Consider the following 24,986-nt stretch of genomic DNA (forward strand, 5'->3'; position numbering starts at 1 on the left):
ACTCCTGGAGCTTACTCAAACTCATGTCCATTGAGTCAGTGATGCCATCCAACCATCTCATCCTCTATCGTCCCCTTCTCTTCCTACCTTCAATCTTTCCCAGCATCAGGGTCTTCTCCAATGAGTTAGTTCTTCACATCAGGTGGCCAATGTATTGGAATTTCAGCTTCAGCATCAGTCCTTCCAATATATACACTTTCAAAAATAAAGACATTTTCCTAATGCATGAATTATTTTGTAACTTGTATATATAGAAAATAATAAGTAAGCTGTCTCGCATACAGGGTTATCGTTACCACCTTTATAAATTCCATATATATGCATTAGTATACTGTATTGGTGTTTTTCTTTCTGGCTTACTTCACTCTGTATAATAGGCTCCAGTTTCATCCACCTCATTAGAACTGATTCAAATGCATTCTTTTTAATGGCTGAGTAATACTCCATTGTGTATATGTACCACAGCTTTCTTATCCATTCATCTGCTGATGGACATCTAGGTTGTTTCCATGTCCTGGCTGGACAACCCAGAGAGATGGTATGGGGAGGGAGGTGGGAGGGGAGTTCAGGATAGGGAACACGTGTATACCTATGGCGGATTCATGTTGATGTATGGCAAAACCAATACAATATTGTAAAGTAAAAAAATAAATAAATAAATAAAACCTCATCAGCTGTAAAAAAATAAAATAAAAGTAAAAAAAATAAAGTAAGATAATAAGTAAGCATATTTCATATCATAAATTTGTATGTACATTCTCATCTTTAATGGTTGCAGAGTAAAGCATTGCCTATATCTCAAAATGTATTTAATCTATCCTTGATATCAGACAGCTAGGTTTTATCTAAAGTTTTGTTATTTTAAACAACATTGTGACAAAAGTCTTTATATTTAAACTTCTTGCATTCATTTGAGAGTTTCCTTAAAAAACTAATAGAATTGCTGGACTAAAGGGAAAGATCATTTTAAAGTCTCCTGATGCTTTGACCTAAATTTTTCTCTGAACCATCCCCCACCTTATACAGACCCTGTACCAAGTATAGGTAGTATCACTGTTCATCCATATGAAAAAGAAAAATTTTAAACATTCACTTATTGTCTATAATACATTTAGTGAATAGGAACATGATTGTGCACACCTTGTATATGAATATACACAGAATGTATAATAGGTAAGAAGTGTACTCAAGCCAGGTTACTTGATTTCATGTCCTGATTCACCCATCTACTAATCCTGTGACTCATTTTCCTCATCTGGCAAATGGTTAAAATATCTCTCAGGTTATTCTGAGTATTAAATGAATTGATCCATAAAATGGATTCAGAACAGTACCTTACACATGTAAATATTTAATAAATGCTATTCACATTCTTCTTTTTCCTGGGAAAACTACTAAATTTTTGGCCTCCTTTGCAGTTACATAGGTCCTTGAGACTAGAATATAAGTTGAATAGATGTGAGTCATTTACTGGCCTGACTCATTAATATCTTCAAGACATGCTCCTCATCCATTCCCCTGTCAGCCAGCTAAACACCTAGAGTCGGTAGACCCACAGGATGAAACCACTGGATCTATGAATAAGTGGAACAAGAGCCCCACCCCTACCAACCACACTGAACTATCACTGCATCAGTGAGAAATAAATGTGCATTGTGTTACATGTGAAATGCTTTGTTGCTTCTGCTATAGTGGTTAGCCTTTCTGCACTAGTAAAGTTGCCTATTGTTATTTCTTATAATATACTATCTGGTTTTTTTTTAATTTTATTTTTAAACTTTACATAATTGTATTAGTTTTGCCAAATATCAAAATGAATCTGCCACAGGTATACATGTGTTCTCCATCCTGAACCCTCCTCCCTCCTCCCTCCCCATTCCATCCCTCTGGGTCGTCCCAGTGCACCAGCCCCAAGCATCCAGTATCGTGCATCGAACCTGGACTGGCAACTTGTTTCATACATGATATTTTACATGTTTCAATGCCATTCTCCCAAATCTTCCCACCCTTTCCCTCTCTCTTAGAGTCCATAAGACTGTTCTATACATCAGTGTCTCTTTTGCTGTCTCGTACACAGGGTTATTGTTACCATCTTTATAAATTCCATATATATGCATTAGTATACTGTATCGGTGTTTTTCTTTCTGGCTTACTTCACTCTGTATAATAGGCTCCAGTTTCATCCACCTCATTAGAACTGATTCAAATGTATTCTTTTTAATGGCTGAGTAATACTGCATTGTGTATATGTACCACAGCTTTCTTATCCATTCATCTGCTGATGGACATCTAGGTTGCGTCCATGTCCTGGCTATTATAAACAGTGCTGCGATGAACATTGGGGTACACGTGTCTCTTTCCCTTCTGGTTTCCTCAGTGTGTATGCCCAGCAGTGGGACTGCTGGATCATAAGGCAGTTCTATTTCCAGTTTTTTAAGGAATCTCCACACTGTTCTCCAGTGGCTGTACTAGTTTGCATTCCCACTAACAGTGTAAGAGGGTTCCCTTTTCTCCACACCCTCTCCAGCATTTATTGCTTGTAGACTTTTGGATCGCAGCCATTCTGACTGGTGTGAAATGGTACCTCATAGTGGTTTTGATTTGCACTACTATCTGTTTTAAAGAACAAAAATTCTGATCTCAAAATATGAACCATAGATAAATAAAAGGAGTTCAGAACCAAAAATTTGCTACAGATAATCCACAACTTGATAACATAGGAATCCAAGAGTCATTCATCAAGTTGAATTATTTTTAACCTCATCTCTTTCATATAGTTCCCATTTTGGCTCCAGGCTAAAGAGGATAATTTCAATACAGCTAAATGGGTTTATTCAACTTAAAACATAGATTCCTCATGTCCCCTCTTAGCTTTACCAGTGAACATTGTTTTCTTATACATTGACTGAAACATTTAGACTATAAATATCAAAAGTACTAGGTGAGAAAATCCAGGAGGAAACATTCATCAGGAAAAGGAGAAATACTCAAAAGAAGGGCTTTGAATTAAAAAAAAAAAAATTCAACAGCGACAAGAAATTTCCTATAATGGTTATGAAATGTCTACAGTAAAGTCCCCCAAAACAAGAATATATTTCCCAAGTTTTCCTCTTGAGGACCATACACATGAAAGAAATATACTCAATTTAGGGTACTATTCATTTTGCAAAAATGGAAAAAAGAAAGGGAAAGGAAAAGTGATACCAAGAATGACATAGAATGAATATATATATATATATATATATATATATATGCCATTTTACAAGCATTCAGACAAAAATGTATTCAATATTAGCCATATAATTTGTCTTCTAAGGTTAGAGCTTCCAGCTGAGACTAACAGGTATTTTCCAGAGTGTTTTGCTACTCAAGGAACCGTAAGATATTAGATTACATTATCAAATATATCTTTCTAAATACAGAACTAAATGACTATCCCCTTATTTGCATCCTGCTCTCTAATGTGTTTTGTATAAAGAAAGGTATTATCAACCCCATCCTCTACCCCCCTCCCCCAAAAGGACACTGAAATTCAGAAAAGTCAAGGGGTTTGTCCAAGGTTATCTGGACAATGTTGTAAGGCAACACAAACAATCATCCGCTGAGTGATGTGCCAACTTCAATCTTCACATATGAATTTTCTGGACATGGTTAAAGTGACAACCATGGTCAAGTTACTCAGTATAACAGTTATAGATGTGCCTATGAGAGGAAAATGTGAGCAACTGGATGCATTTGAATTAGCCCAGCTTAAATCATAGAAAAGAACAACGGAATCATTTAATAATCAACAGATTAAACCTAATTCTAATAATTCCAATGAAAATACCTGAAGTACAAAAGGTTTACCAAGCACCACTTTAATAGCATACTGGTTTCAGGAAAGAGTTAAATAAAACAAAATTTTAGGCTAATAAAGTGATCCCACAAGTGCTTTGGATCTCTTTGTGACATAATTTAACCTCTACATGGTTCCCGAGAAACAGCTTTATAACAGACATTTCCTCTTTGTTTTCATTTTTCCATCTGAGACATAATTCTTTAGAAAAAGAAGAGAAGCTAAGAGACCTTTTTATAAAAATCACACAAATATTTTATTTTATTAAAAAAAATACAAATAGTAAGCAAGTAAAAAAAATCACACAAATATAACAAAGTTGTAAATAATCATGCATTTAAAAGAAAATTATACTTTCTTGAAAATGTAGTAAGAATACTCCAAACAAAACATGAAGCAGGAATTCAGAGTAAAAACTGAAAGGCATTTCAACCTGCTTCGTTGTTGTTGTAGTAAAATGTTTATGCTAAATTGAACAAATACAACAAAACAACAAAAAATAGAACTGCCTTCTCAGTTCTAATTCAGTTTGGCAAATATGCCTGAATACCTCTTTATTAGTAAGCACACAAGCAGAAAACAGAATTCATCCCAGATGACTCAAATAAAGAGACTTTAATACAATAACTACTTATGGAGGTATGAGCAAGGTTAAGAAGATGAAAACAGGAATGGGGTTACATAAATCTTTCTTTCCCAAATCAAAAAAAAAAAAAGGTGAGCACAAGTACCCAAATAGTAAAGTCCATTATAGTTGCTTAGATTTGACCGTGAAATTTGGCTTTGATGTTTTGGCAGCTGCGTTTATAACAACCATGTGAACCAAAGCAGTGATAGATGGCTAGAAAAGGGAGGAACGAAAGATGGGACCAAGAAACACAGTGGAAGAAACATCCAAGAAACATCCATTAGATGAAAGATTGCAGTTGTAGGATTGTAAGAGAAAGAAAAAGCGGGCAAAGGTACTTATGAGGTTCTAATTCCACCTGCCCAGGAATAATGAATCCATTAGCAGCTAAGGGAAGAGAGTAAGGCTGAGTACAGAGAGTGAAGAAACAGCTTCTGGTCTTACCTGAACAGGCACGGGGACTTGGATTCAAAGTGTTTCTGGTCTTACCTGAACAGGAACTTAGACGTGGATTCAAGTCCTAAGTCAGCCCCTCACTTTTGCGGAAAAGCAGACAAGTCTCTGGGTCTTTTTTTTTTCACCTGAAAAAACAGGCTAATTTTAGTGGTTTCTTCAGAGATTTTTGGTTATTTTGTTTTCATCAAAATCCTTTTTATTTTCATTAGTTTTAGGTTTACGAGAAAAAAAAAAAAACTGATCAGAAAGTATTGTTCAATACACCACCTCATTCCCCAACAATTTCCCTTATTAACATCTTGCATTCCTGTGATGGGCTTCCTCAATGGCTCAGCAGTAAAGAATCCACCTGCAATGTAGGAGATGAGGGTTCAGACCTTGGGTTGGGAAGATCCCCTGGAGGAGGCAATGGCAACCCATTCCAGTATTCTTGCCTGGGAAATCCCATGGACAGAGGATCCAGTGGGGTGGGGGGTGGTTACAGTCCAAAGGGTGGCAAAGAGTCAGACACCACTGAGCGACCGAACACATGCACGTACATTTTTGTGGTACATTTGTCATAATAGATGAGTCAATGTTGATACATTATTGCTATTTGAAGTCCATGTTTTAAATTAGGCTTCATTGTTTATCTATTCTATGAATGTGGACAAATGAATGACATGTCTCCACCATGGACAGTATCATTCAGAATAGTTTCACACCCTAAAAATCTATGCTACATCTATTCATTCCCCACCCCCAAACCCTGGCAAACACTCATCTTTCTACTGTCTCCATAGTTTTCCCTTTTCAGACCATCACATATTTGGAATCATACAGTATGAGGAATTTTTAGATTGTTTTCTTTCACATAGCAGTATGCATTTAAGGTTTATAGAGTCATTTTGAAGTCTTGAAGATACTAAAATTTGTTTAGTGAAGAACACTAAACAAACGGTAATGGTTTTTACTTCTATCATTAGTACTGTTGTCATTTCAATGCAGGCTTCATTTTCCTAGAGTTTTGAAAAGGAGATCATGAATTTCCCTTGAGTAGGTAATGTAGGAGAAGACTTTTGAGAGTCCATTGGACTGCAAGGAGATCCAACCAGTCCATTCTAAAGATCAGCCCTGGCTGTTCTTTGGAAGGAATGATGCTAAAGCTGAAACTCCAGTACTTTGGCCACCTCATGAGAAGAGTTGACTCATTGGAAAAGACTGTGATGCTGGGAGGGATTGGGGGCAGGAGGAGAAGGGGATGACAGAGGATGAGATGGCTAGATGGCATCACCGACTCGATGCACGTGAGTTTGAGTGAATTCCGGGAGATGGTGATGGACAGGGAGGCCTGGCGTGCTGCGATTCATGGGGTCGCAAAGAGTCAGACATGACTGAGCCACCGAACTGAACTGAACTGAAGGTAGGTCCTGTTTTATTTAATTTCTTTTACTCCCAACTTTTTTGGTAACACTTATTTCATCTCTAGTTTGCTTACTCACTCTCCTCCCCTATAAACTGACAATTTTGTGAGAACAGGGACCATTCCTGCCTTGTCCACTACTCTATTCCCAGCATTTAGCCCAGTGCTTGGTAGGTGGCAGGTCCTCCTTAAACATTTGCCAAGTGAGCGAAAGGTTGGCATGGTGACCTGAATGGAAGAGACAAGGAGTTGCAGTAACACAGTTTTGGGCAATGAACTGGAGGAAAGGCTATGATGAAACCACATTCCCCAGGACTAGAAAATTTTGTGTATTTTGGAAATTAATCCTTTGTGAGTTGTTTAATTTCCTATTATTTTCTCCCATTCTGAGGACTGTCTTTTCACCTTGTTTATGGTTCCTTTTGCTGTGCAAAAGTTTTTTAAGTTTAATTAGGTCCCATTTGTTTATTTTTGTTTTTATTTCCATTACTCTAGGAGGTGGGTCATAGAGGATCTTGCTGTGATTTATATCAAGGAGTGTTCTGCCTATGTTTTCCTCTAAGAGTTTTATAGTTTCTGACCTTACATTTGGGTCCTTAATCCATTTTATCTTTGTGTATGGTGTTAGGAAATATTCTAATTTCACTCTTCTACATGTTGCTGTCCAGTTTTCCCAACATCACTTATTGAAGAGACTGCCTTTTCTCCATTGTTTATTCTTGCTTCTGTATCTATGGCTTATTTATGTTGATATATGACAGAAACCAACACAGTATTATAAAGAAATTGTCCTCCAATTAAACATAAATAATTTTTTTTTTAAATAAAAACAGTGGAGGACTTTATCCAGCTCTCAACTCACACACACAAGGACTTACGTACCTGACAAAGGGAGTCTTCACTTAAATGCTTCCTTCATCTCAACGTGTAGTATTTTAAGTTTCTATATAGCAAGAGATGTGCCAAATGGCTTTAAATAATATACTGAATGCTATTCAAATACATATAGTTTAATATCTACTTATAACTTTTTGAGATGGCTGTTACTTACTGAAGTTCAACTGAAATCAGAGTTAGTGTGTAGTGTTCGTTCAGGCATGTCCAGCTCTGCAACCCCATGGACAAGAGCCCACCAAGCTTCTCTGTCCATGGAATTCTCCAGGCAAGAATACTGGAGTGGGTTGCCATTTCCTTCTTCAGGGGATCTTCCCAACCCAGGGATCGAATCGCAGTCTCCTACATTGCAGATGGGTTCTTTACCATCTGAACCATCAACTTTACCCTAATTTTTCTTTGGATGCAATACAAATTCACCTACCCACAGTGCTACCTGAGATGAAGTCAACATTAGTTTATCAGTCTTCCTTAGGATTTACTCCAGATATGTGAAAAAAGAATTGTTTAAAAAAGCAATTGACACCTCTCCTCTGGCTCATCTCCAAAATATTCAAAGCATATCTCTTCATCTCTGGATGTTTTTCTTTTTGTCCCATTTTTATTTTAAACTAATGATAATGATACTTCATTGATGTCACTCTGGCAGAAAGTTTAAGCAGAAAGTTTCCTCTAAACCAAAATGTTCCTTAACCCACTGGGGAATTCTTAAAGCTAGATACTAATATGCACTGTAATTAAGAAATAATGAGCTTCCCACCATGATTTATTTCCATAGATTTAGATTCAATGCTGAGAAGCTACAGTTTAAATTGTTGCTGTGCCCAATAGTAAAAACTCCTTTAAATTCTCTGAGGTCAATTTTAAATAAACTTGCATTTCAGCAAAAAGAAAGTTAAGTGAAACTATGGTTCTGATTTGTCACCCTCGCTCCCACCCAAAGTGAAGGAAAGATGCAGGCAGGCAGACAGGGAGAGAGAAAGAGTGTGGGGAAGAGAGAGGAAAAAAAGAGAGAGAGGTGAGACTGAAAAAAAAAAAAAAATTAATATGAAAAAGCATTACCCTGGGCTTGCTGTGAGGTCTTGGGGGAAGTTTCTCTACCAGTCCTCCTCCTGTGAAGTCTGAAGTCATTCCATTCCCATTCCTTAGGGTGCCTGCAGTTAACTGAACACTAAGAAAAATAATGAATGACAAGGTCAGAGGCCTTGATTAAGATACTTCTCAGCTGCCCTGAAGGATTAACGTTGATGGCACAGGGCCAGAAAAACCCCACTGTTCGCTCAGAAGAAACTGAAATTTAGCGGATTGAAGCAGCTCTTAAATGTAACAGTTAACAGCAAAGGCGATGGAAGGAGACCACTTATTAGCAGTGTGAACTCGGGCGGTTCACTTAATCTCTCTGAGCCTCATTCTCTTCAACTGTCAAACATGGATGATAATTCCCCCTTTTGCAGGACTATGTATATCATTGTAAAAAGCACAGTGGTACTCAGTACATTTCCACTGTTTTAAAATTATGCTGGCTTCGACTCATCTTCAAAGAGGCCTCTGGCAAGAGTTTCAAGGGAAGTCAGAGAGCCAACCCTTGCCTTAATTTGGGACACAGGGCAGATCATCTGCAGTTATGGAAACCCTGAACCTGGGATGAAGTATTTTACTTGAAATGCACCAAATTGGAAAGAAGAAATTAGGTTAGAAATTATAAATCGGCTGAGAGGATGAATAAAATTCTGTTTTATCCCAACTAATGTCAAATGTGTTTTTTAATCACCTCATAATGAAAAAAAATCAGAGAATACTGAAAAAAAAAAAAAAAAACCCTAGATCTTTCTCACTAAACCCCACCTCCAACAAAAGTCAGATAGAGTTATGTGGCTTTTGATCACCCACAGAAGTTTGGGGTTTAGAGAAAAGTTTTAACATTGTATTCATTCAACACTTTTTATTGAGTTCTGGGGAGATAATAATGAACTAAAAAAATGACCTTTGCTTTTAAACGGGAGAGAGACTTGTCCATACATAGTCACATTTTTTAAAAATATGGTAATGACTCCAGGGAAAAATGTGATATCTTAAAGGGTATGCAGATTTAGATTGAGAAGGCCCTCCTTTAGCACAGGCTTTTCCAGAGTCCACTCTGCAATAGAAGCTGGCACATGAGTAGTTCATTCAAGGAACAGGCATGAGGGATAGGGACCAAGAGAGCCAGCACAAGCCTATGTTACGTGATCAGCCTTAGGACTTCCCTGGTGGCTCAGATGGTAAAGCGTCTGCCTACAATGCGGGAGACCAAGGTTCAATCCCTGGGTTGGGAAGATCCTCTGGAGAAGGAAATGGCAACCCACTCCAGTACTCTTGCCTGGAAAATTCCATGGACAGAGGAGCGTGGTAGGCTACAGCCCATGGGGTCGCAAGAGTCGGACACGACTGAGCGACTTCACTTCACTTCACTTCTACTCTGGGAGACATCTGTCTTCCTGATCCATCAAACAGCTGAGAAAGCTTATCACATGCCTCTCTCCACCCTCTGCCTGAGAGAAGAAAATAAAAAGCATTTGTCAGTGGGCTTCTGTCCCCCGTGAGTCAAAGGCTGCTTCATAGGGTGCTTTGGACGACCCTAAGTTCTGGGTTGCACTCGTTTGAGTGCCTAATGTTGAAGTCTGTCAGTATCTGTAGCTGAACAACCCCTGGGCCATGCAAGAATTATAGAGCACGTGTGCCTCATCTTCCAGGGACAAGTCCCTCCCCCATATCTTCTGCTGTAGCTCCTCTGAAGTACCTACATAACAGTACCTGATGCACATTTCCCAAGTTGTTTTACAGATGCTAAAACTCCCACCAAATGCAAGAAATTAACTATTTGATGATCATGAGCCCCCAGACCTATTGGCACCTAAGGAATGATCATTTTAACCACCCTGTTATCTCACCACGAACCAATCAGAGAATTGGGCTTGAGCTGATCCCCACAGCAGGGCAATTGTCAAGTCAGAGGAGAAACATTTAAGGCTGAGGGTGAAACAGCTAATCTGTGGCAGCCTAAATGGAATGAGAATCAGACTGTACTTGCCACAGCCATACATATGCTGGGCAGGAACCAGGTCTCCTGGAAGGGGCAGTGGCTGGGAGCTGGAGTTTAGGGATTGTGGAGCAATCCCAGTGCGACAGCTGCTGTTGACTGCGGAGAGACAGAACGAGAGGAGGTGAGGGAGGAGATCGTGGTGGGAAATCGCCTGTGGAGGAGAGCCAGGCAGCCATGGAAGCAATGTGATACTGCTGAGTCACACCTAAGGGGTGGAGCCGTCACCATAGCCTCTCTCGCCACAGGCCAGCATAGGCAGCTGAACAATAGAGAGGCTGGCCCATCAAGCCCCTAAGGCACTCAACTACAGAGTAGGACTCCACCCAGGGTGCCACTTTAAGTGCCTGATGCGCTGATCTACAGAGTAGGACCCCAGTCAGGGGGGCCCCTCTTCGTGTCTGATGCGGGGAACAACAGAGAAGGGAGGGAAGGACTCCCAGACAAGAGAGCCCTCTAAATGCCTGAGAGGGCAGAGCTACAGAGAAAGACTCACCAAAGAGGCCTTCTGATCGTCAGCTACAGGAGGCTTGAAAACAGACTCTGATAGGGCCATAACTCCTGCCACGGAGGCAGTCTGTGAGCCTGAACACTTGGCGCCTCCAGGGTCCCTGCAAGGCAAGCAGCTGCACCACCTTCACACTCAACTCTCACTGGGGCAGAGCTGCCACAGGCAAAAAAAAAAAAAAGCTCTTGTATTTATGTGCACAGAATCGCTTCAGTCCTGTCCGACTCTTTGCGACCCTGTAGACTGTGGCCTGCCAGGCTTCTCTGTCAGAGAAGGGGATCTCCAGGCAAGAATACTGGAGTGTATTGGCCAAGACTGGTTGCCATACCCTTCTAGAGCACTATATTTCCTGCTGCCCTAGCTGCCAAATCCCTGAGCATATGGTGCTGCCAGAACCCCTGCAAACCAAGCAGCTGTACCACCTCCACACCTGGCCCTCACAGGGGCAAACCCAAGCCCTCCAGGGCAGCCTCAGGAGCTAAACCCCAGTGGACGACCCACATGTAGAGGTGGAAATAAAACCACAATTGAAACTCAGGGGCAGTGTGGCTAAGGAAAAAGATTCAAAACCTTCCCAGAAGCTGTAGAAGCTGCAGATTAAATCCATGCGATCAACTAAGAAGACTCTGTGTCTATGGAATATATAAAAGGCCATTGAGAACTCCCACATAAGAAAACACACTAGCTCTGATAGCTGTGGACATTGGAGGCAAGAACACACAGGAGTAGGACCAGATTAGAATCTGAGGAGCCCCCACAGCAGGTCCAGAGATCAGTACAGTGTTGGATGGCATCATGGGGAGGTAAGGGGGACTGTGATTTCCAGAGTGGGAAAAGGACTCTGACAGCAGTGACTCAAGAAAAACATCTATTATTCTTATTTTTTGACTGTTCTGTAGATTATTTTGGATTTTCTTTCTTTCTTTTTCTTCCCCCAACCCCCATTGTAGTTGTCAATTTTATTAGCACTAAGAAATCCAATTAAGTTTTTGAGCATTTTTTTCTCTTTCCTCACATTTTTTATTGTTGTCATAAACCTCTGCCTCTACACTGGGCTTTTGCAGTTCTGTGGAGTTTTCCTCTTTTTTTTTTTTTTTCTCTTTTTAAATTTAATTTTTAATTTTTTATACCTATTATTATTTTTTCTACATTTATTCCTTTGTTTGCTTTTCCTACTGTTCTTTGCCCCTTGCAGTTAATCTTTAACATATATAAATCTTCTTAATCTACCTCTATTTAACTTTGCATATATATTCTTTATTTTCTTTTCTTTCTCCCCTTTCCTCTCAACATATTTGTTCATTTTATTTTCATTGCTTTATTCTTCAGTAGGCACCTTGCTTTAGTTTTGTTTTCCAGTTGGTGCTTTAATTAGCTCTGTTCTTGTACATATAATCTTTGGTTTCCTTTGTTTGCCAGGTTAATCTATTGTACTTAATTTTTGTTAGACTGCTTTGATCTTGCTTATGGGTGTATATGCATATGTGTATATTCAGTCATAGTTTCTATTGTTGTTATAAACCTCTTCCTCTACATTGGGCTTTTGCAGTTCTGTGGAGCTTTCCTTTTTTTCCCCTTTTGTCTTTATTCTTTCATTTTTTTTCTCTTTTCTCTTTTTTATAATTTTAAACTTTTTAAAACCTATTATATTTTTTCTACATTTATTTTTTCATTTGCCTTTCCTACTGTTATTTTCCCCTTGCAGTTAATTTTTAATGTATATAAATCTTCTTCATCTATCTCTATGTAACTTTGCATATCTATTCTGTCTTTCTTTCCTTTCCTCTCAACATATTTGTTAGTTTTGTTTTCATTGCTTTATTCCCCAGTTGGTACCTTGCTTTAGTTTTGTTTTCCAGTTTTTGCTTATGTTAATTTTGTTCTTAACTGGTAAATATAATTTTTTATTTCCTTTGTTCACAGATCAATGTACTATATTTTTGTTGGATTGCTTTCACTTTGCTCATAGGTGATATGTATATGTGTATATTACATTATTTTAATTATTATTTGCCTGATTTTGTAACTGCCATTTGTCTGAGGTTCATTTTTGGTTGCTCGTTTTTGGATATTTGTTTTACTCTCCCTTAATGCCATAACAAACCACTTGTGAAGTCATCATTCCTGACCAGAGATCAAACAATGAGTCTTTGGAGTGGCAGCGCTAGACCCTAGACTAGCAGAGAACTAACCCTAGGCAGTATCAAGCAGTGAGAACTCAGACCAAGAAAGCCCCTTGAACACAAGACCTGGCATCACCCAACCACCAATAGCACCCTGTGCAGGATGCTTCATCTAAACAACATACAAAACAAAAATACAAACCCAATCATCAGAAGACAGGAGTACAACCTCACTCAGCCTTGCCCATCAGAGGAAAAACAAACAAACAAAAACTCAGCACATATCTCACCCCAGACAAAGCTCATACAAATCACTGGACCAACCTTACGAGGGGAGAAGCAAAAGGAAGAAAGAATTCAACCTTCTTCAAGGAAAGAATTCAACTTTCCTTGAAGTTTGGGGAAAGGAGACCTCAGACACAGTGACTTAAAAAAAAAAAAATGAAAAGGCAGAAAAATACTGCACAAATGAAATAACAAATAGAAACACAGAAGTCCAAATAAATAAAAACGAAATAGGAAAATTACCTGAAAAAGAATTCAGAATAATGATGGCAAAGATGATCAAAAACCTTGAAAACTAAATGGAGAAAATGCAAGAATATAGTAACAAAGACCTAGAAGAATTAAAGTAAAAGCATAAAGAGGCAACACAATTTCTGAAATTAAAAATACTTTAGAAGGAATGAAAGCAGAATATCTTAAACAGAAGAACGAATCAGTGAGCTGTAAGATAAAATGGTGGAAATAACTTCTGAAGAGCAGAATAAAGTAAAAAGAATGAAAAGACCTGAGGGCAGTCTCAGAGACCTCTGGGACCATATCAAACACACCAACATTCAAATTATAGGGGTCCCAAAAGAAGAAGAGAAAAAATAGAGTATCAGAAAATTTTTGAAGAGATTATAGTTGAAAATTTCCCCAACATGGAAAAGGAGGGAGTCAATCAAGTCCAAGAGGCACAAAGAATCCCATACAGGATAAACCCAAGGAGAAACACGCCAAGACACATATTAATCAAACTAACAAAAACTAAACAAAAAGAAAGAAGATTAAAAGTAGCAAGGGAGAAGCAACAAATAACATACAAGGAAAACCCCATATACTTAACACCTGATCTTTCAGCAGAAACTTTTCAGGCCAGAAGGGAATGGCAGGATATATTTAAAGTATTGAAAGGGAAAAATCTACAACCAAGATTACTGTACCCACAAAGGATGGTACAAGGAGGGAAGTGGGAGGAGGGTTCAGGATGGGGAACAAGTGTACACCCATGGCAGATTTATGTTGATGTATGGCAAAACCAATACAATATTTTAAAGTAAAAAAATAATAATAATAAATGATAAATGGTTAAACAAAAATAAAAATGATTTAAAAAAATAAAATAAAATCTATGTTTAAACTAAAAAAAAAAATTGATAGAGAAATCAAAAGCTTTTCAGACAAGCAAAAGTTTAGAGAATTCATTACTACCAAACCAGCTTTACAACAAATGTTAAACAGACTTATATAGTCAAGAAATACAACAGAAGAAAAAAGATGTACAAAATCAGCCCCAAACAATTAGAAAATGCAATAGGAAAATATATATCAATAATTACTTTAAATGCAAATGGATTAAATACTCCAACTAAAAGACATAGACTGGCTGAATGGATACAAAAACAAGACCCATATATATGCTGTCTACAAGAAACCCACTCCAGACCTCAAGACACATATAGACTGAAAGTGAGAGGATGGAAAAATATATTCCATGCAAATGGGAAGCAAAAGAAAGCTGGAGTAGCAATCCTCATATCAGACAAAATAGACCTTAAAATAAGGATTACAAGATATAAGGAATGACACTACATAATGATGAAGGGATCAATGCAAGAGGAAGACATAACAGTTGTAAATATTTATGCACCCGACAAAGGAGCATCTCAATACATAAGATAAACATTAACAGACATAAAAGGAGAAATTGACAGTAACATAATAATAGTTGGAGAATTTAACACCCCACTCACACCAGTGGAGAGATCATCAAAACAGAAAGTTAATAAGGAAGCACAAGTCTTAAATGATACATTAGATTAGATGGATCTCATTGATATCTTCAGGGTATTCCATTCAAAAGCAAAAGAATACACCTTATTCTCACATGCACCATGGAACATTCTCCAGGATATACCACATCTTGGGTCACAAATCAAACTTCAGTCAATTTAAGAAAATTGAAATCATATCAAGCATCTTCTCGGAACACAAAGCTATAAGACTAGATATTAATTACAAGAAAAAAAAAACTGTAAGAAACACAAACACATGGAGATTAAACAATACATTTCTAAATAACCAACAGGTTACTGAAGAAATTAAAAGGGAAACAAAAAATTTCTAGAAACAAATGACAATAAAAACATGATAACTCAAAATTTATGGGATGCAACAAAAACAGTTCTAAGAGAGAAATTTATAGCAATACAATCCTACCTCAAGAAACAAGAAAAACATTGAATAGACAACTTAGTTCAGTTCAGTTCAGTCGCTCAGTCATGTCCGACTCTTTGCGACACCATGAACTGCAGCACGCCAGGCCTCCCTGTCCATCACCAACTCCCGGAGTTTACTCAAACTCATGTCCATTGAGTTAGTGATGCCATCCAACCATCTCATTCTCTATCGTCCCCTTCTCCTCCTGCCCTCTATTTTTCCCAGTATCAGGTTCTTTTCCAATAAGTCAGCTCTAGCATGAGGTGGCCAAAGTATTTGAGTTTCAGCTTCAACATCAGTCCTTCCAATGAACACCCAGGACTTATCTCCTTTAGGATGGACTGGTTGGATCTCCTTGCAAGAGATCCAAGAGTCTCCAAGGGACTCTCAAGAGTCTTCTCCAACACCACAGTTCAAAGGCATCAATTCTTTGGTGCTCAGCTTTCTTTATAGTCCAACTCTCACATCCATACATGACTACTGGAAAAACCATAGCCTTGACTAGAAAGATCTTTGTTGACAAAGTAATGTCTCTGCTTTTTAATATGCTGTCTAGGTTGGTCATAACTTTCCTTCCAAGGAGTAAGCATCTTTTAATTTCATGGCTGTAGTCACCATCTGCAGTGATTTTGGAGCCCCCAAAAATAAAGTCTGACACTGTTTCCACTGTTTCCCCATCTATTTGCCATGAAGTGATGGGACCCTAAATAGTATCAGAAAATTACTAGATCTAATCAGTGAATTAGCAAAGTTGCAGGATACAAAATCAATACACAGAAATCACTTGCATTTCTATATAACAATGAAAAATCAGAAAAAGCAATTAAGGAATCAATCCCTTTCACCATTGCAACAAAAATAATTAAATACCTAGGAATAAATGTACCTAAGGAGACGAAAGAACTGTATACAGAAAATTGTAAGACAGTAATGAAAGAAATCAAAGATGACATGAACTCATGGAGAGATATTCCATGTTCCTGGGTAGGATGAATCAATATTGTGAAGACTATACTACCAAATGCAATCTACAGATTTAATGCAATCCTTATCAAATTACCAATGGCATTTACCACAGAACAAGAACAAAAAATTTCACAATTCATATGGAAACATGAAAGACCCCAAATAGCCAAAGCAGCCTTGAGAAAGAAGAAAGGCACTGGAGGAGTCAACCTTCCTGACTTCAGATTATACTACAAAGCTACAGTCATCCAGATAGTATGGTACTGCCACAAAAACAGAAATATAGACCAATGGAACAAGATAGAAAGCCCATAAATAAACCCATGCACCTATGTGTACCTCCTTTTTGACAAAGGAGGCAAGACTATACAATGGGGCAAAGACCAGCCTCTTCAATAAATGGTGCTGGGAAAACTGTACAGCTACAAATAAAAGAATAAAATGAGAACACTTCCTAACACCATACACAAAGATAAACTCAAAATGGATTAAAGACCTAAATGTAAAACCAGAATCTATAAAATTCTTAATGGAAAACATAGGCAGAACACTCGACATAAATCAAAGCAAGATCCTCTATGACCCACTTCCTAGTGTAACAGAAATAAAAACAAAAGTAAACAAGTGGAATCTAATTAAACTTAAAAGCTTTTGCACAGCATAGGAAACTATAAGTAAGGTAAAAAGAATTAGAGAAAATAGTAGCAAATTAAACAACTGACAAAGAATTAATTTCCAAAATATACAAGCAGCTCATACAACTCAATATCAGGAAAACAAACAACCCAATCAAAAAGTGTGAAAAAGACCTAAACATATATTTCTCCAAAGAAGACATACAGATGGCTAACAAACACATGAAAAGATCCTCAACATCGCTCATTATTAGAGACATGCAAATCAAAACTACAATGAGATATCACCTCACACCTTTCAGAATGGCCCTCATCAAAAAGTCTACAAACCATAAATGCTGGAAAGGGTGTGAAAAAAGGGAACACTCTTGCACTGTTGGTGGGAATATAAATTGATGCAGCCACTATGGAAAATGGTATGGAGACTCCTTAAAAAACTAGGAATAAAAGCACCATATGACCCAGCATTCCCACTCTTAGGCATATACCTTGAGGAAGCCAAAATTGAAAGATGCACATGTATCCCATTGCTCATTGCAGCACTATTTACAACAGCTAGAACATGGAAGCAACCTAGATGTCCATCGACAGATGAGTGGATAAAGAAGTGTGGTATATATACACAAAGGAATATTACTCAGCCATAAAAAGCCATGCATTTGAGTCAGTTCTAATGAAGTGAATGAACCTAGAACCTATTGCACAGAGTCAAGTGAATCAGAAAGAGAAAGATAAATATGTATTCTAACACATATATATGAAATCTAGAAAAATGGTACTGAAGAATTTATTTACAGGGCAACAGTGGAGAAACAGTCTTAGAGAATAGACTTTTGGATATGGAGAGAGGGGAGGAGAGGGTGATTTATAGAAAAAGTAACATGGAAACTTACACTACGTAAAATAGACAGCCAATGTTAATTTGCTATATGGCTCAGGAAACTCAAACAGGGGCTCTGTATCAACCGAGAGTCATTGGCTGATTCATGTTGAGTTTTGACAGAAAACAGCAAATTTCTAAAGCAATTATAATTCAATAAAAACTAAATAAATTAAAAATAAAACACAGATGAATGGATAAAGAAGAAGAGGTACATATACACAGTGGAATATTACTCAGCCATAAAAAGGACTGTGTTTGTGTCAGTTTTGATGAGGTGGATGAACCTAGAACCTATTATACAAAGTGAAGTGAGTCAAAAAGAGAAAGATAAATGTCTTATTCTAATGCACATATACGGAATATAGAAAAATGGTACTGAAGAATTTATTTTCAGGGTAGCAATAGAGAAACAGACATAGAGAATAGACTTATAGACATGGGCAGAGGGGAGGAGATGGTGATATGTATGGAAAGAGTAACATGGAAACTTTAATTACCATATGTAAAATAGATAGCCAATGGGAATTTGCTGTATGACTCAGGAATCTCAAACAGGGGCTCTGTAAACCTAGAGGGGTGGGATGGGGAGGAAGATGGGGGGGAGGTTCAAAAGGGAGGGGATATATGTATACCTAGGGCTTATTCATGTTGAGGTTTGACTGAAAACAACAAGATTCTGTAAAGAATTTATCCTTTAATTAAAAAAAAAAATTAAAAAAAAAGAAGATGTGGAATACTACCCAGCTGTAAAAAGGAACAAAATTTGGTAGAGACATGGGTGGAGCTAGAGTCAGTCATACAGAGTGAAGTAAGTCATAAAGAGAAAAACAAAGATCATATTTTTGTGCATATATGTAAAATCTAGAAAAATTGTATCAGTGAACCTATTTGCAAGGCTGGAATAGAGACACAGACATACAGAATGGACATGTAAACACAGAGGGTTGGGGAATGAAGGCATGAGTTGGGAGATTAAATTTGACATATGTATATACTACCACATGTAAAATAGATGGCTAGTGGAAAGCTGCTCAGGCACACAGCTGAGTGCTCTGTGATGACCTAGATGTGTGGGTAGGGGAGGGACTGCAGGGAAGTTCAAGAAGGATGGGATATATCTATACTTATAGCTGATTCATGATGTTGTACAGCAGAACCTAACAGCATTATAAAGCAATTATACCCAAAATGAAAAAAAAAAAATACACAAATTGAATGAGAAGCCAGCTCTGTGTTAACAGGGGAGAACTCAGGAGTCAGGAATATCATTGCTCTAAGTTTATATTTAACTGTTCTGTGTGTGTGTGTGTGTGTGTGTGTGTGTGTGTGTATAATCCAAGAAGTTGACCAGCTCTTTGGCATTCTTGCCTCATCTTAAACTCGGGAGCCGAAACCACTGGAGCAATAATCAGATGCCAACAACTAAATTTAAGAAGGAAAAGTCTCAGAGACCACAGAGCAAACTTTCAGTGCCAGCTGATCATTTTAGGCCTTCACATGTTTCAATTCTAGAAACACAGTAAACATCATGCTGATGTTTGTCCAAATTCAGAAGTCTTTTCCCCTATTATTATCAGCATATTTCCTGCATATTAATAAGCACTCCCACATTTCTTATAAAATAGAATCTGAGCCTCATTTTTAAACAAATAACAAAGCCACATATCAGAAATTTGCTGAAGAAGAGAAAAATTTGGAATTCTGTTTTGGCTTTTGCACCAAGCCTAAAAGAGATGAAGCTGATTAAAATTAATAGCCCCCCTTCCCAACTCACAAGTTCCTGTTAGTCAATACATACATTGCTCTCATCTCTCTCATACTTCATTAAATTCTAAACCTATCCATCCATCTATTACTATTAGTTGATAAAATTATTTTAATTCAGTAACATTTGGGCTGTGAATTTTAAATATTGTAAATATATAAATATAATTCTTTAACTACCTTCCAAAATACTCAAGAGGACTGGAATGTTAATTTCCTAAAGTCTATTTTCCTCTTTTAATGGTGAAGGTCAAAATCCTCAATTTTTTTTTTCTTTCTAGAGTTTTGTCCATTTCAGATAGAGGAATTATATTTTTCTTCTCTACATAAATCTAGGAGCATTCCAACTGTTGCCAAGAGAAATAAATTACAGTGTTAAGCTGCAAATCTGCAGGTTTAAAAGTTCACCTTCCTTCAACATTATTTTAAAGGAAAAATACTGTATTTCAGCCAGAAGAGAAGGCAGGTTCTTGGGTTTACTTTCTACTATTTAGCTCAGTTCACTGTTTTGGAATGCCTAAAGGAATCTTTTAATGCTTTCCAGAAAGAAAAATATAATTTAAAATCCTTGGGCATGGCCTCACTGAACAGCGAGGTGATTAGAGCTGGGAGTGCCTTTCTTTCTCAACAGCATCTCCACGTGTTTCTCTACTGTTCTTTCTCTCTTCAATGCATGGCCAATTACAATATGCATACAGTCATGCTATAAAATATTCAGTTGAAAATCTGGAACCTGTATTTTCTTTATAGATTTAGAATTTTTCCAATGTGCTGCCTCTATACAATGCATTTTGGAAAGGAAATATTATATCATATTTTGTGTTCTTTTCAGAGAAACTATTACACTTTTGGATTACAATAATCAAAGTGGAAATGTCCAGATCTTCCTCGACTTACAATGGGGTTATTTACCAATATACCCTTGGTAAGTTGAAAACACTACAAGCTGAAAATGCACTTAATACACCTAATCGACCAAGCATCATGGCTTAGCCTGGCATATCTTAAATTTATAAGACTGGTATTGCTAATTGTGAACAAGCAATCATAAATTTCATGCACTATTAGTAGGAGTTGGTAAAATGATATGACCTCTAAAAATTCTTCAGCAGTCTCTTTAAAAAGTAAACATATATCTATATTGTGCATAACAACTGAATTCCTAAGTATTTATTCAAGAGGACTAACAACATGAGCCCCTACAAATATTTAAAAGAACAGCATCTTTAAACCTATTTACAGGGCAGGAACAGAGACTCGGACATAGCGAACAGACATATGGACACAGTGGGTCAGGAGAGGGTGGGACAAGTTGGGAGAGTAGCATTGAAGCATATACATTACCATATGTAAAATAGATAGCTAAGGGGAAGTTGCTGTATAACATAGGGAGCTCAGCCTGGTGCTCTGTGACAACCTAGAGGGGTGGGGTGGGAGATGGTAGGGATGTTCAAGAGAGAGGGAACATATGTATACCTAAGGCTGATTCATATTGAAGTATGGGAGAAACCAACACAACGTTGTCAAGTTATTATCTTCCAATTAAAAATAGATTTTTTTTCAAGTAAATAAGCAAAACAGAATGGCAGCTTTAGGGGAATTCCCTGGCAATCCAGTGGTTAGGACTCACTATTTCCTCTCCAAGACCTGTAAGCCATGGGACATGGCCCCAAAAAATAGCAGATTTAATTATAATTGTTAAAACTGGAAACAATTGAATGTCCATCAATAAGTAAATTGTACCATATTCATACAATGGAATAATACTAAGGAATCAAAAAGAACACACTTTCAACCACATTTTTTATAAGTACAACAATATGGATAAATCTCAAAAACATGATGAATTAAAGAAGTCAATCATAAAAGAGTGCCTACCATAGAACCTGATTTATGTGAAGTTCTAGAATAAGCGAAACAAACACTTGGTCCCTAACATTGGACTAGGAGTTTCTAGCTACTGTGATTATAGTAGACACAAATACTTTTCTTATAAAATGTTTTTCAGAGGCAGGTGTTGTCAAAGGAGGGATACTCCATCAATACATTCTTTTATTATTTGTACTTGTATTTGTAAGACTTTATTTTTTCCTCTTTTTCCTGGATAGTTTTAGCTGTTTCCTTAGTGGTTATCCATTAGTATCTTAAATTCATAACAATCTAATGTGAATGGCTGTGTTCTAATTGTGCCTAATTATGCATTTATAGTTTCCTATTTACATATATTTGCAGTTATTACTATATGCATTTGTCTTTTCAATATTGTAAGAAATAAATGAGTAGAAAACTCAAAGATCACAAGATTGTAGCTTTGTATATGACCATGTAATGTTTACCTACATATTTAATTTAGCCAGTCCTCTTTATTCTAGACATTAATTTATACTTTTGAGAGAGTCAATTACTGGGCAGGTTGATAAGAAGTCCAGGGTCCCTGAGGAGGAGAGGGGTCTGGGGCTCTCAAAGAGGAGATAGGGGTCTGGAATTCTCAAGGAGGAAGAAAGGACAAATGTCTTTTTTTCCCCTCTACATTCCTTAGTCTTAGTCACATAAAACATTTTTTTTCTTTAAGCCCAGAACAGATGATTACACAACAAACAACTCAATTTAAACTCTGTACTAAGGATTATATGACAACAATGTATCCTGCTTGAGGACAGTTTCTCCTTCTTGAAAACCTTCTGACTAATCATGTTATCTTAAAATGTAAATTGTGGGATTGGGTCTAGTAAGATCTTTACAACCTTGAGACATTCTTTTGATTTATTGTAATAACCAATTTAAAAAGTATATAACTCCCTTGCTTAGACTAGCTAGGGGGGCACTCTCCATCCCCCTTCTGATATCTATGTCAGAAGCTTTCTCTGTCCCTTTTCTTACTTTAATAAAACTGCTACACAAAATCTCTTGAGTGATCAAGTCTGGTCCCTGGTCCCAATGCTAAATCTTTTTCAGAGATCACAAATCCAGCATCGTTCACTGTAAGCTATCACTTTCTATTGTCCCTCACTTCAGCCAGAAGAAGGGCAGATCTACTAAAAATAAACTTGTCCTGTTTTGCTTATCTGAAATGTCACAATTATTAATTTCTGATGGACAATTTTGCATCCAACCAAATAAAATTATGATTGTTTAAAAAATAGGGATATAAGGAAATTTCTGGGATGATAGTAATGTTCTATTTCTTGATAGGCATGTGAATTACACAGAGCTGTACAACTAATATCCTTGCATGTCACTATATGTAAAGTATATCTAAAATCTTGATTGTTATTAATGTTCACAGCAGCAGTATCCACAATAACCAAGATATGGAAACAACCCAAATGTCCATCAACAAGTAAATGGATAAAAAAGATGTGCTACATATATACAAGGGAATATTACTTAGCCACAAAAAAGAATGAAATCATGTCATTTACAGCAACATGGGTAGACCTAGAGATTATCATACTAAGTGAAGTAAGTTAAGAAGAGAATGACAAATTTTATATATCACTTATGTGTGAAATCTAAAAGAATGATACAAATCAACTTACTTACAAAACCTAAACAGACTCACAGACATAGAAAAGAAACTTTTGATTACCAAAGGGAGAGGGATATATTAGGAGTATGGGATTAACAGATACACACCCCTCTATATAAACAGAAAAACAACAAGGATTTACTGCTTGGTACATGGAACTATATTCAATATCTTGTAAAAATCTATAATGGAAAAGAGTCTGAAACTAACACAATATTATAAATCAACTGTAGTTCAATAAAAATAAGTAAATACAATAAAATATTTAATATTTATATTATATATTTAATAAAAAATAATTAAATACAATCTTGACTGTTAGTGCCCAGTTTAAAAATTGTCTCTAAGGCCAAATCTACATCTACCCTTGGTAGAAACTTGGTTACCAAAGCCAACCCTGTTCTATTTTGTGTTTAAATTAGTTCCAGTGGATTTCTGTAATTCCCAAATGAAATGCTCATTCACTCAGTCATGTCTGACTCTTTGTGACCCCCCTGCACTGTAGCCCACCAGACTCCTCTGTCTATGAAATTTTCCAGGCCAGAACATTAGATTGGGTTGCCATTTCCTACTTCATCTCAAATTAAGAGATGCATATTAAAAGCAAGAGAACCATTCCATTTTCTTGCATTTGTTTTGGCCCCCTCCTGGTTTAGGGAATGAGTATGATTTGCTCTTTCTCTGGTGTGTTCTTTCTTGATTATTGGCATCTCTGTCCGACCAGCCAAAGCCAGAAATCTGGCCATTTCTCTCATTCACCAACATCTAATCTAGCCCCAAGACTTAGGGGCACTAATTCTTAAATAACTCACTAAATTTAATATCATCAAATTTCACCAATTTTGAGAATATCTGAATGTATCTTATTAGTTAATGTGAAAGACTTTTAATGTACAAGCAATAGGGTCCATTGCATATCCAATAAACTCCCTGTGAATTACTTCCCTGATCACATTCAGTTTCTCTGGTGGCTCTTTTCCCTGTGGATTCCCCACCCATTTGGTGTGGAGGTCCTGAAATATGGAATGATAAAATGGGGGCATTTCTCTTTCTAGAACCATCAAATGACCTACCTTGTAATTGTACTATGTTCATTTATTACTTTGACTTATTGAAAACACACAAGTTTCACCTCTGGGCACGGAAACAAAACTGCAATAATTGAACTTGATTATATTGAGAAGATTAACATTTCAATCTGTAGCTGGAAGATAAGACAAAAGTCAGGGGACTTGATCAGGCAAGAAAGCCAGCCTCTAAGATTTGCACAAACTACACCATAGGTAAGTTCAGCAAATATCACTCTCTGGTAAGGACTGTGCCAATGCTACAAAAATGAAAGCAGAAATTGTCTTTGGTCTTGAGGTCATTTAAGGAACACAATCAAACAAATAATAAATTACTGTAAAGTGGTATGATGCATGTGTGAATAGTTAATAGTTGTTTACACAACATAAAGCACTGCACTGATAAATCGGGTGGTGGTAAGTAGCATGGATCTGGAAATAGACCTCTTCAGTCTAAATTCCCATTTTGCCCCTGTGAAGAGGTGGAAACTTGGCTATGTTACTCAAGTTTTGGGGCCTTAGTTTCCCATCTGTCAAAAGAGTTGTTAAGAGGATTAAAATTATATATAACGTGTTTGAACTAGTAGCTAAGAAATTGTAACTACTCTAGAATTTTTTAGATAGGTAGGGAAGAAGGCATGCATTTTTTAATAAAATGTTAAATTTTTATAATATATGTATGTGTATACATATATATTTAATTTTCTATATATTTTTCTTACTTTTTTTT

The 24,986-nt window shown here is 37.0% G+C and overlaps 1 long non-coding RNA gene across 1 annotated transcript in view; it reads right to left on the reverse strand.

The window, feature by feature from the left end:
• Positions 1 to 13,343, reverse strand: part of LOC129634785 (uncharacterized) — a 138,262-nt gene extending 124,919 nt beyond the window's left edge. Inside the window, exons 1-3 of the long non-coding RNA XR_008705897.1 lie at positions 10,794 to 13,343; positions 8,281 to 8,389; positions 4,956 to 5,047 (exon numbers count right to left, since the gene is read on the reverse strand). This is a non-coding gene — a long non-coding RNA (uncharacterized LOC129634785). The remainder of the gene's footprint in view (positions 1 to 4,955; positions 5,048 to 8,280; positions 8,390 to 10,793) is intronic.
• Positions 13,344 to 24,986: the final 11,643 nt, after the last annotated feature.

The sequence above is a fragment of the Bubalus kerabau genome, chromosome 1, assembly GCF_029407905.1.
Source record: "Bubalus kerabau isolate K-KA32 ecotype Philippines breed swamp buffalo chromosome 1, PCC_UOA_SB_1v2, whole genome shotgun sequence".
Taxonomy (NCBI): domain Eukaryota; kingdom Metazoa; phylum Chordata; class Mammalia; order Artiodactyla; family Bovidae; genus Bubalus; species Bubalus kerabau.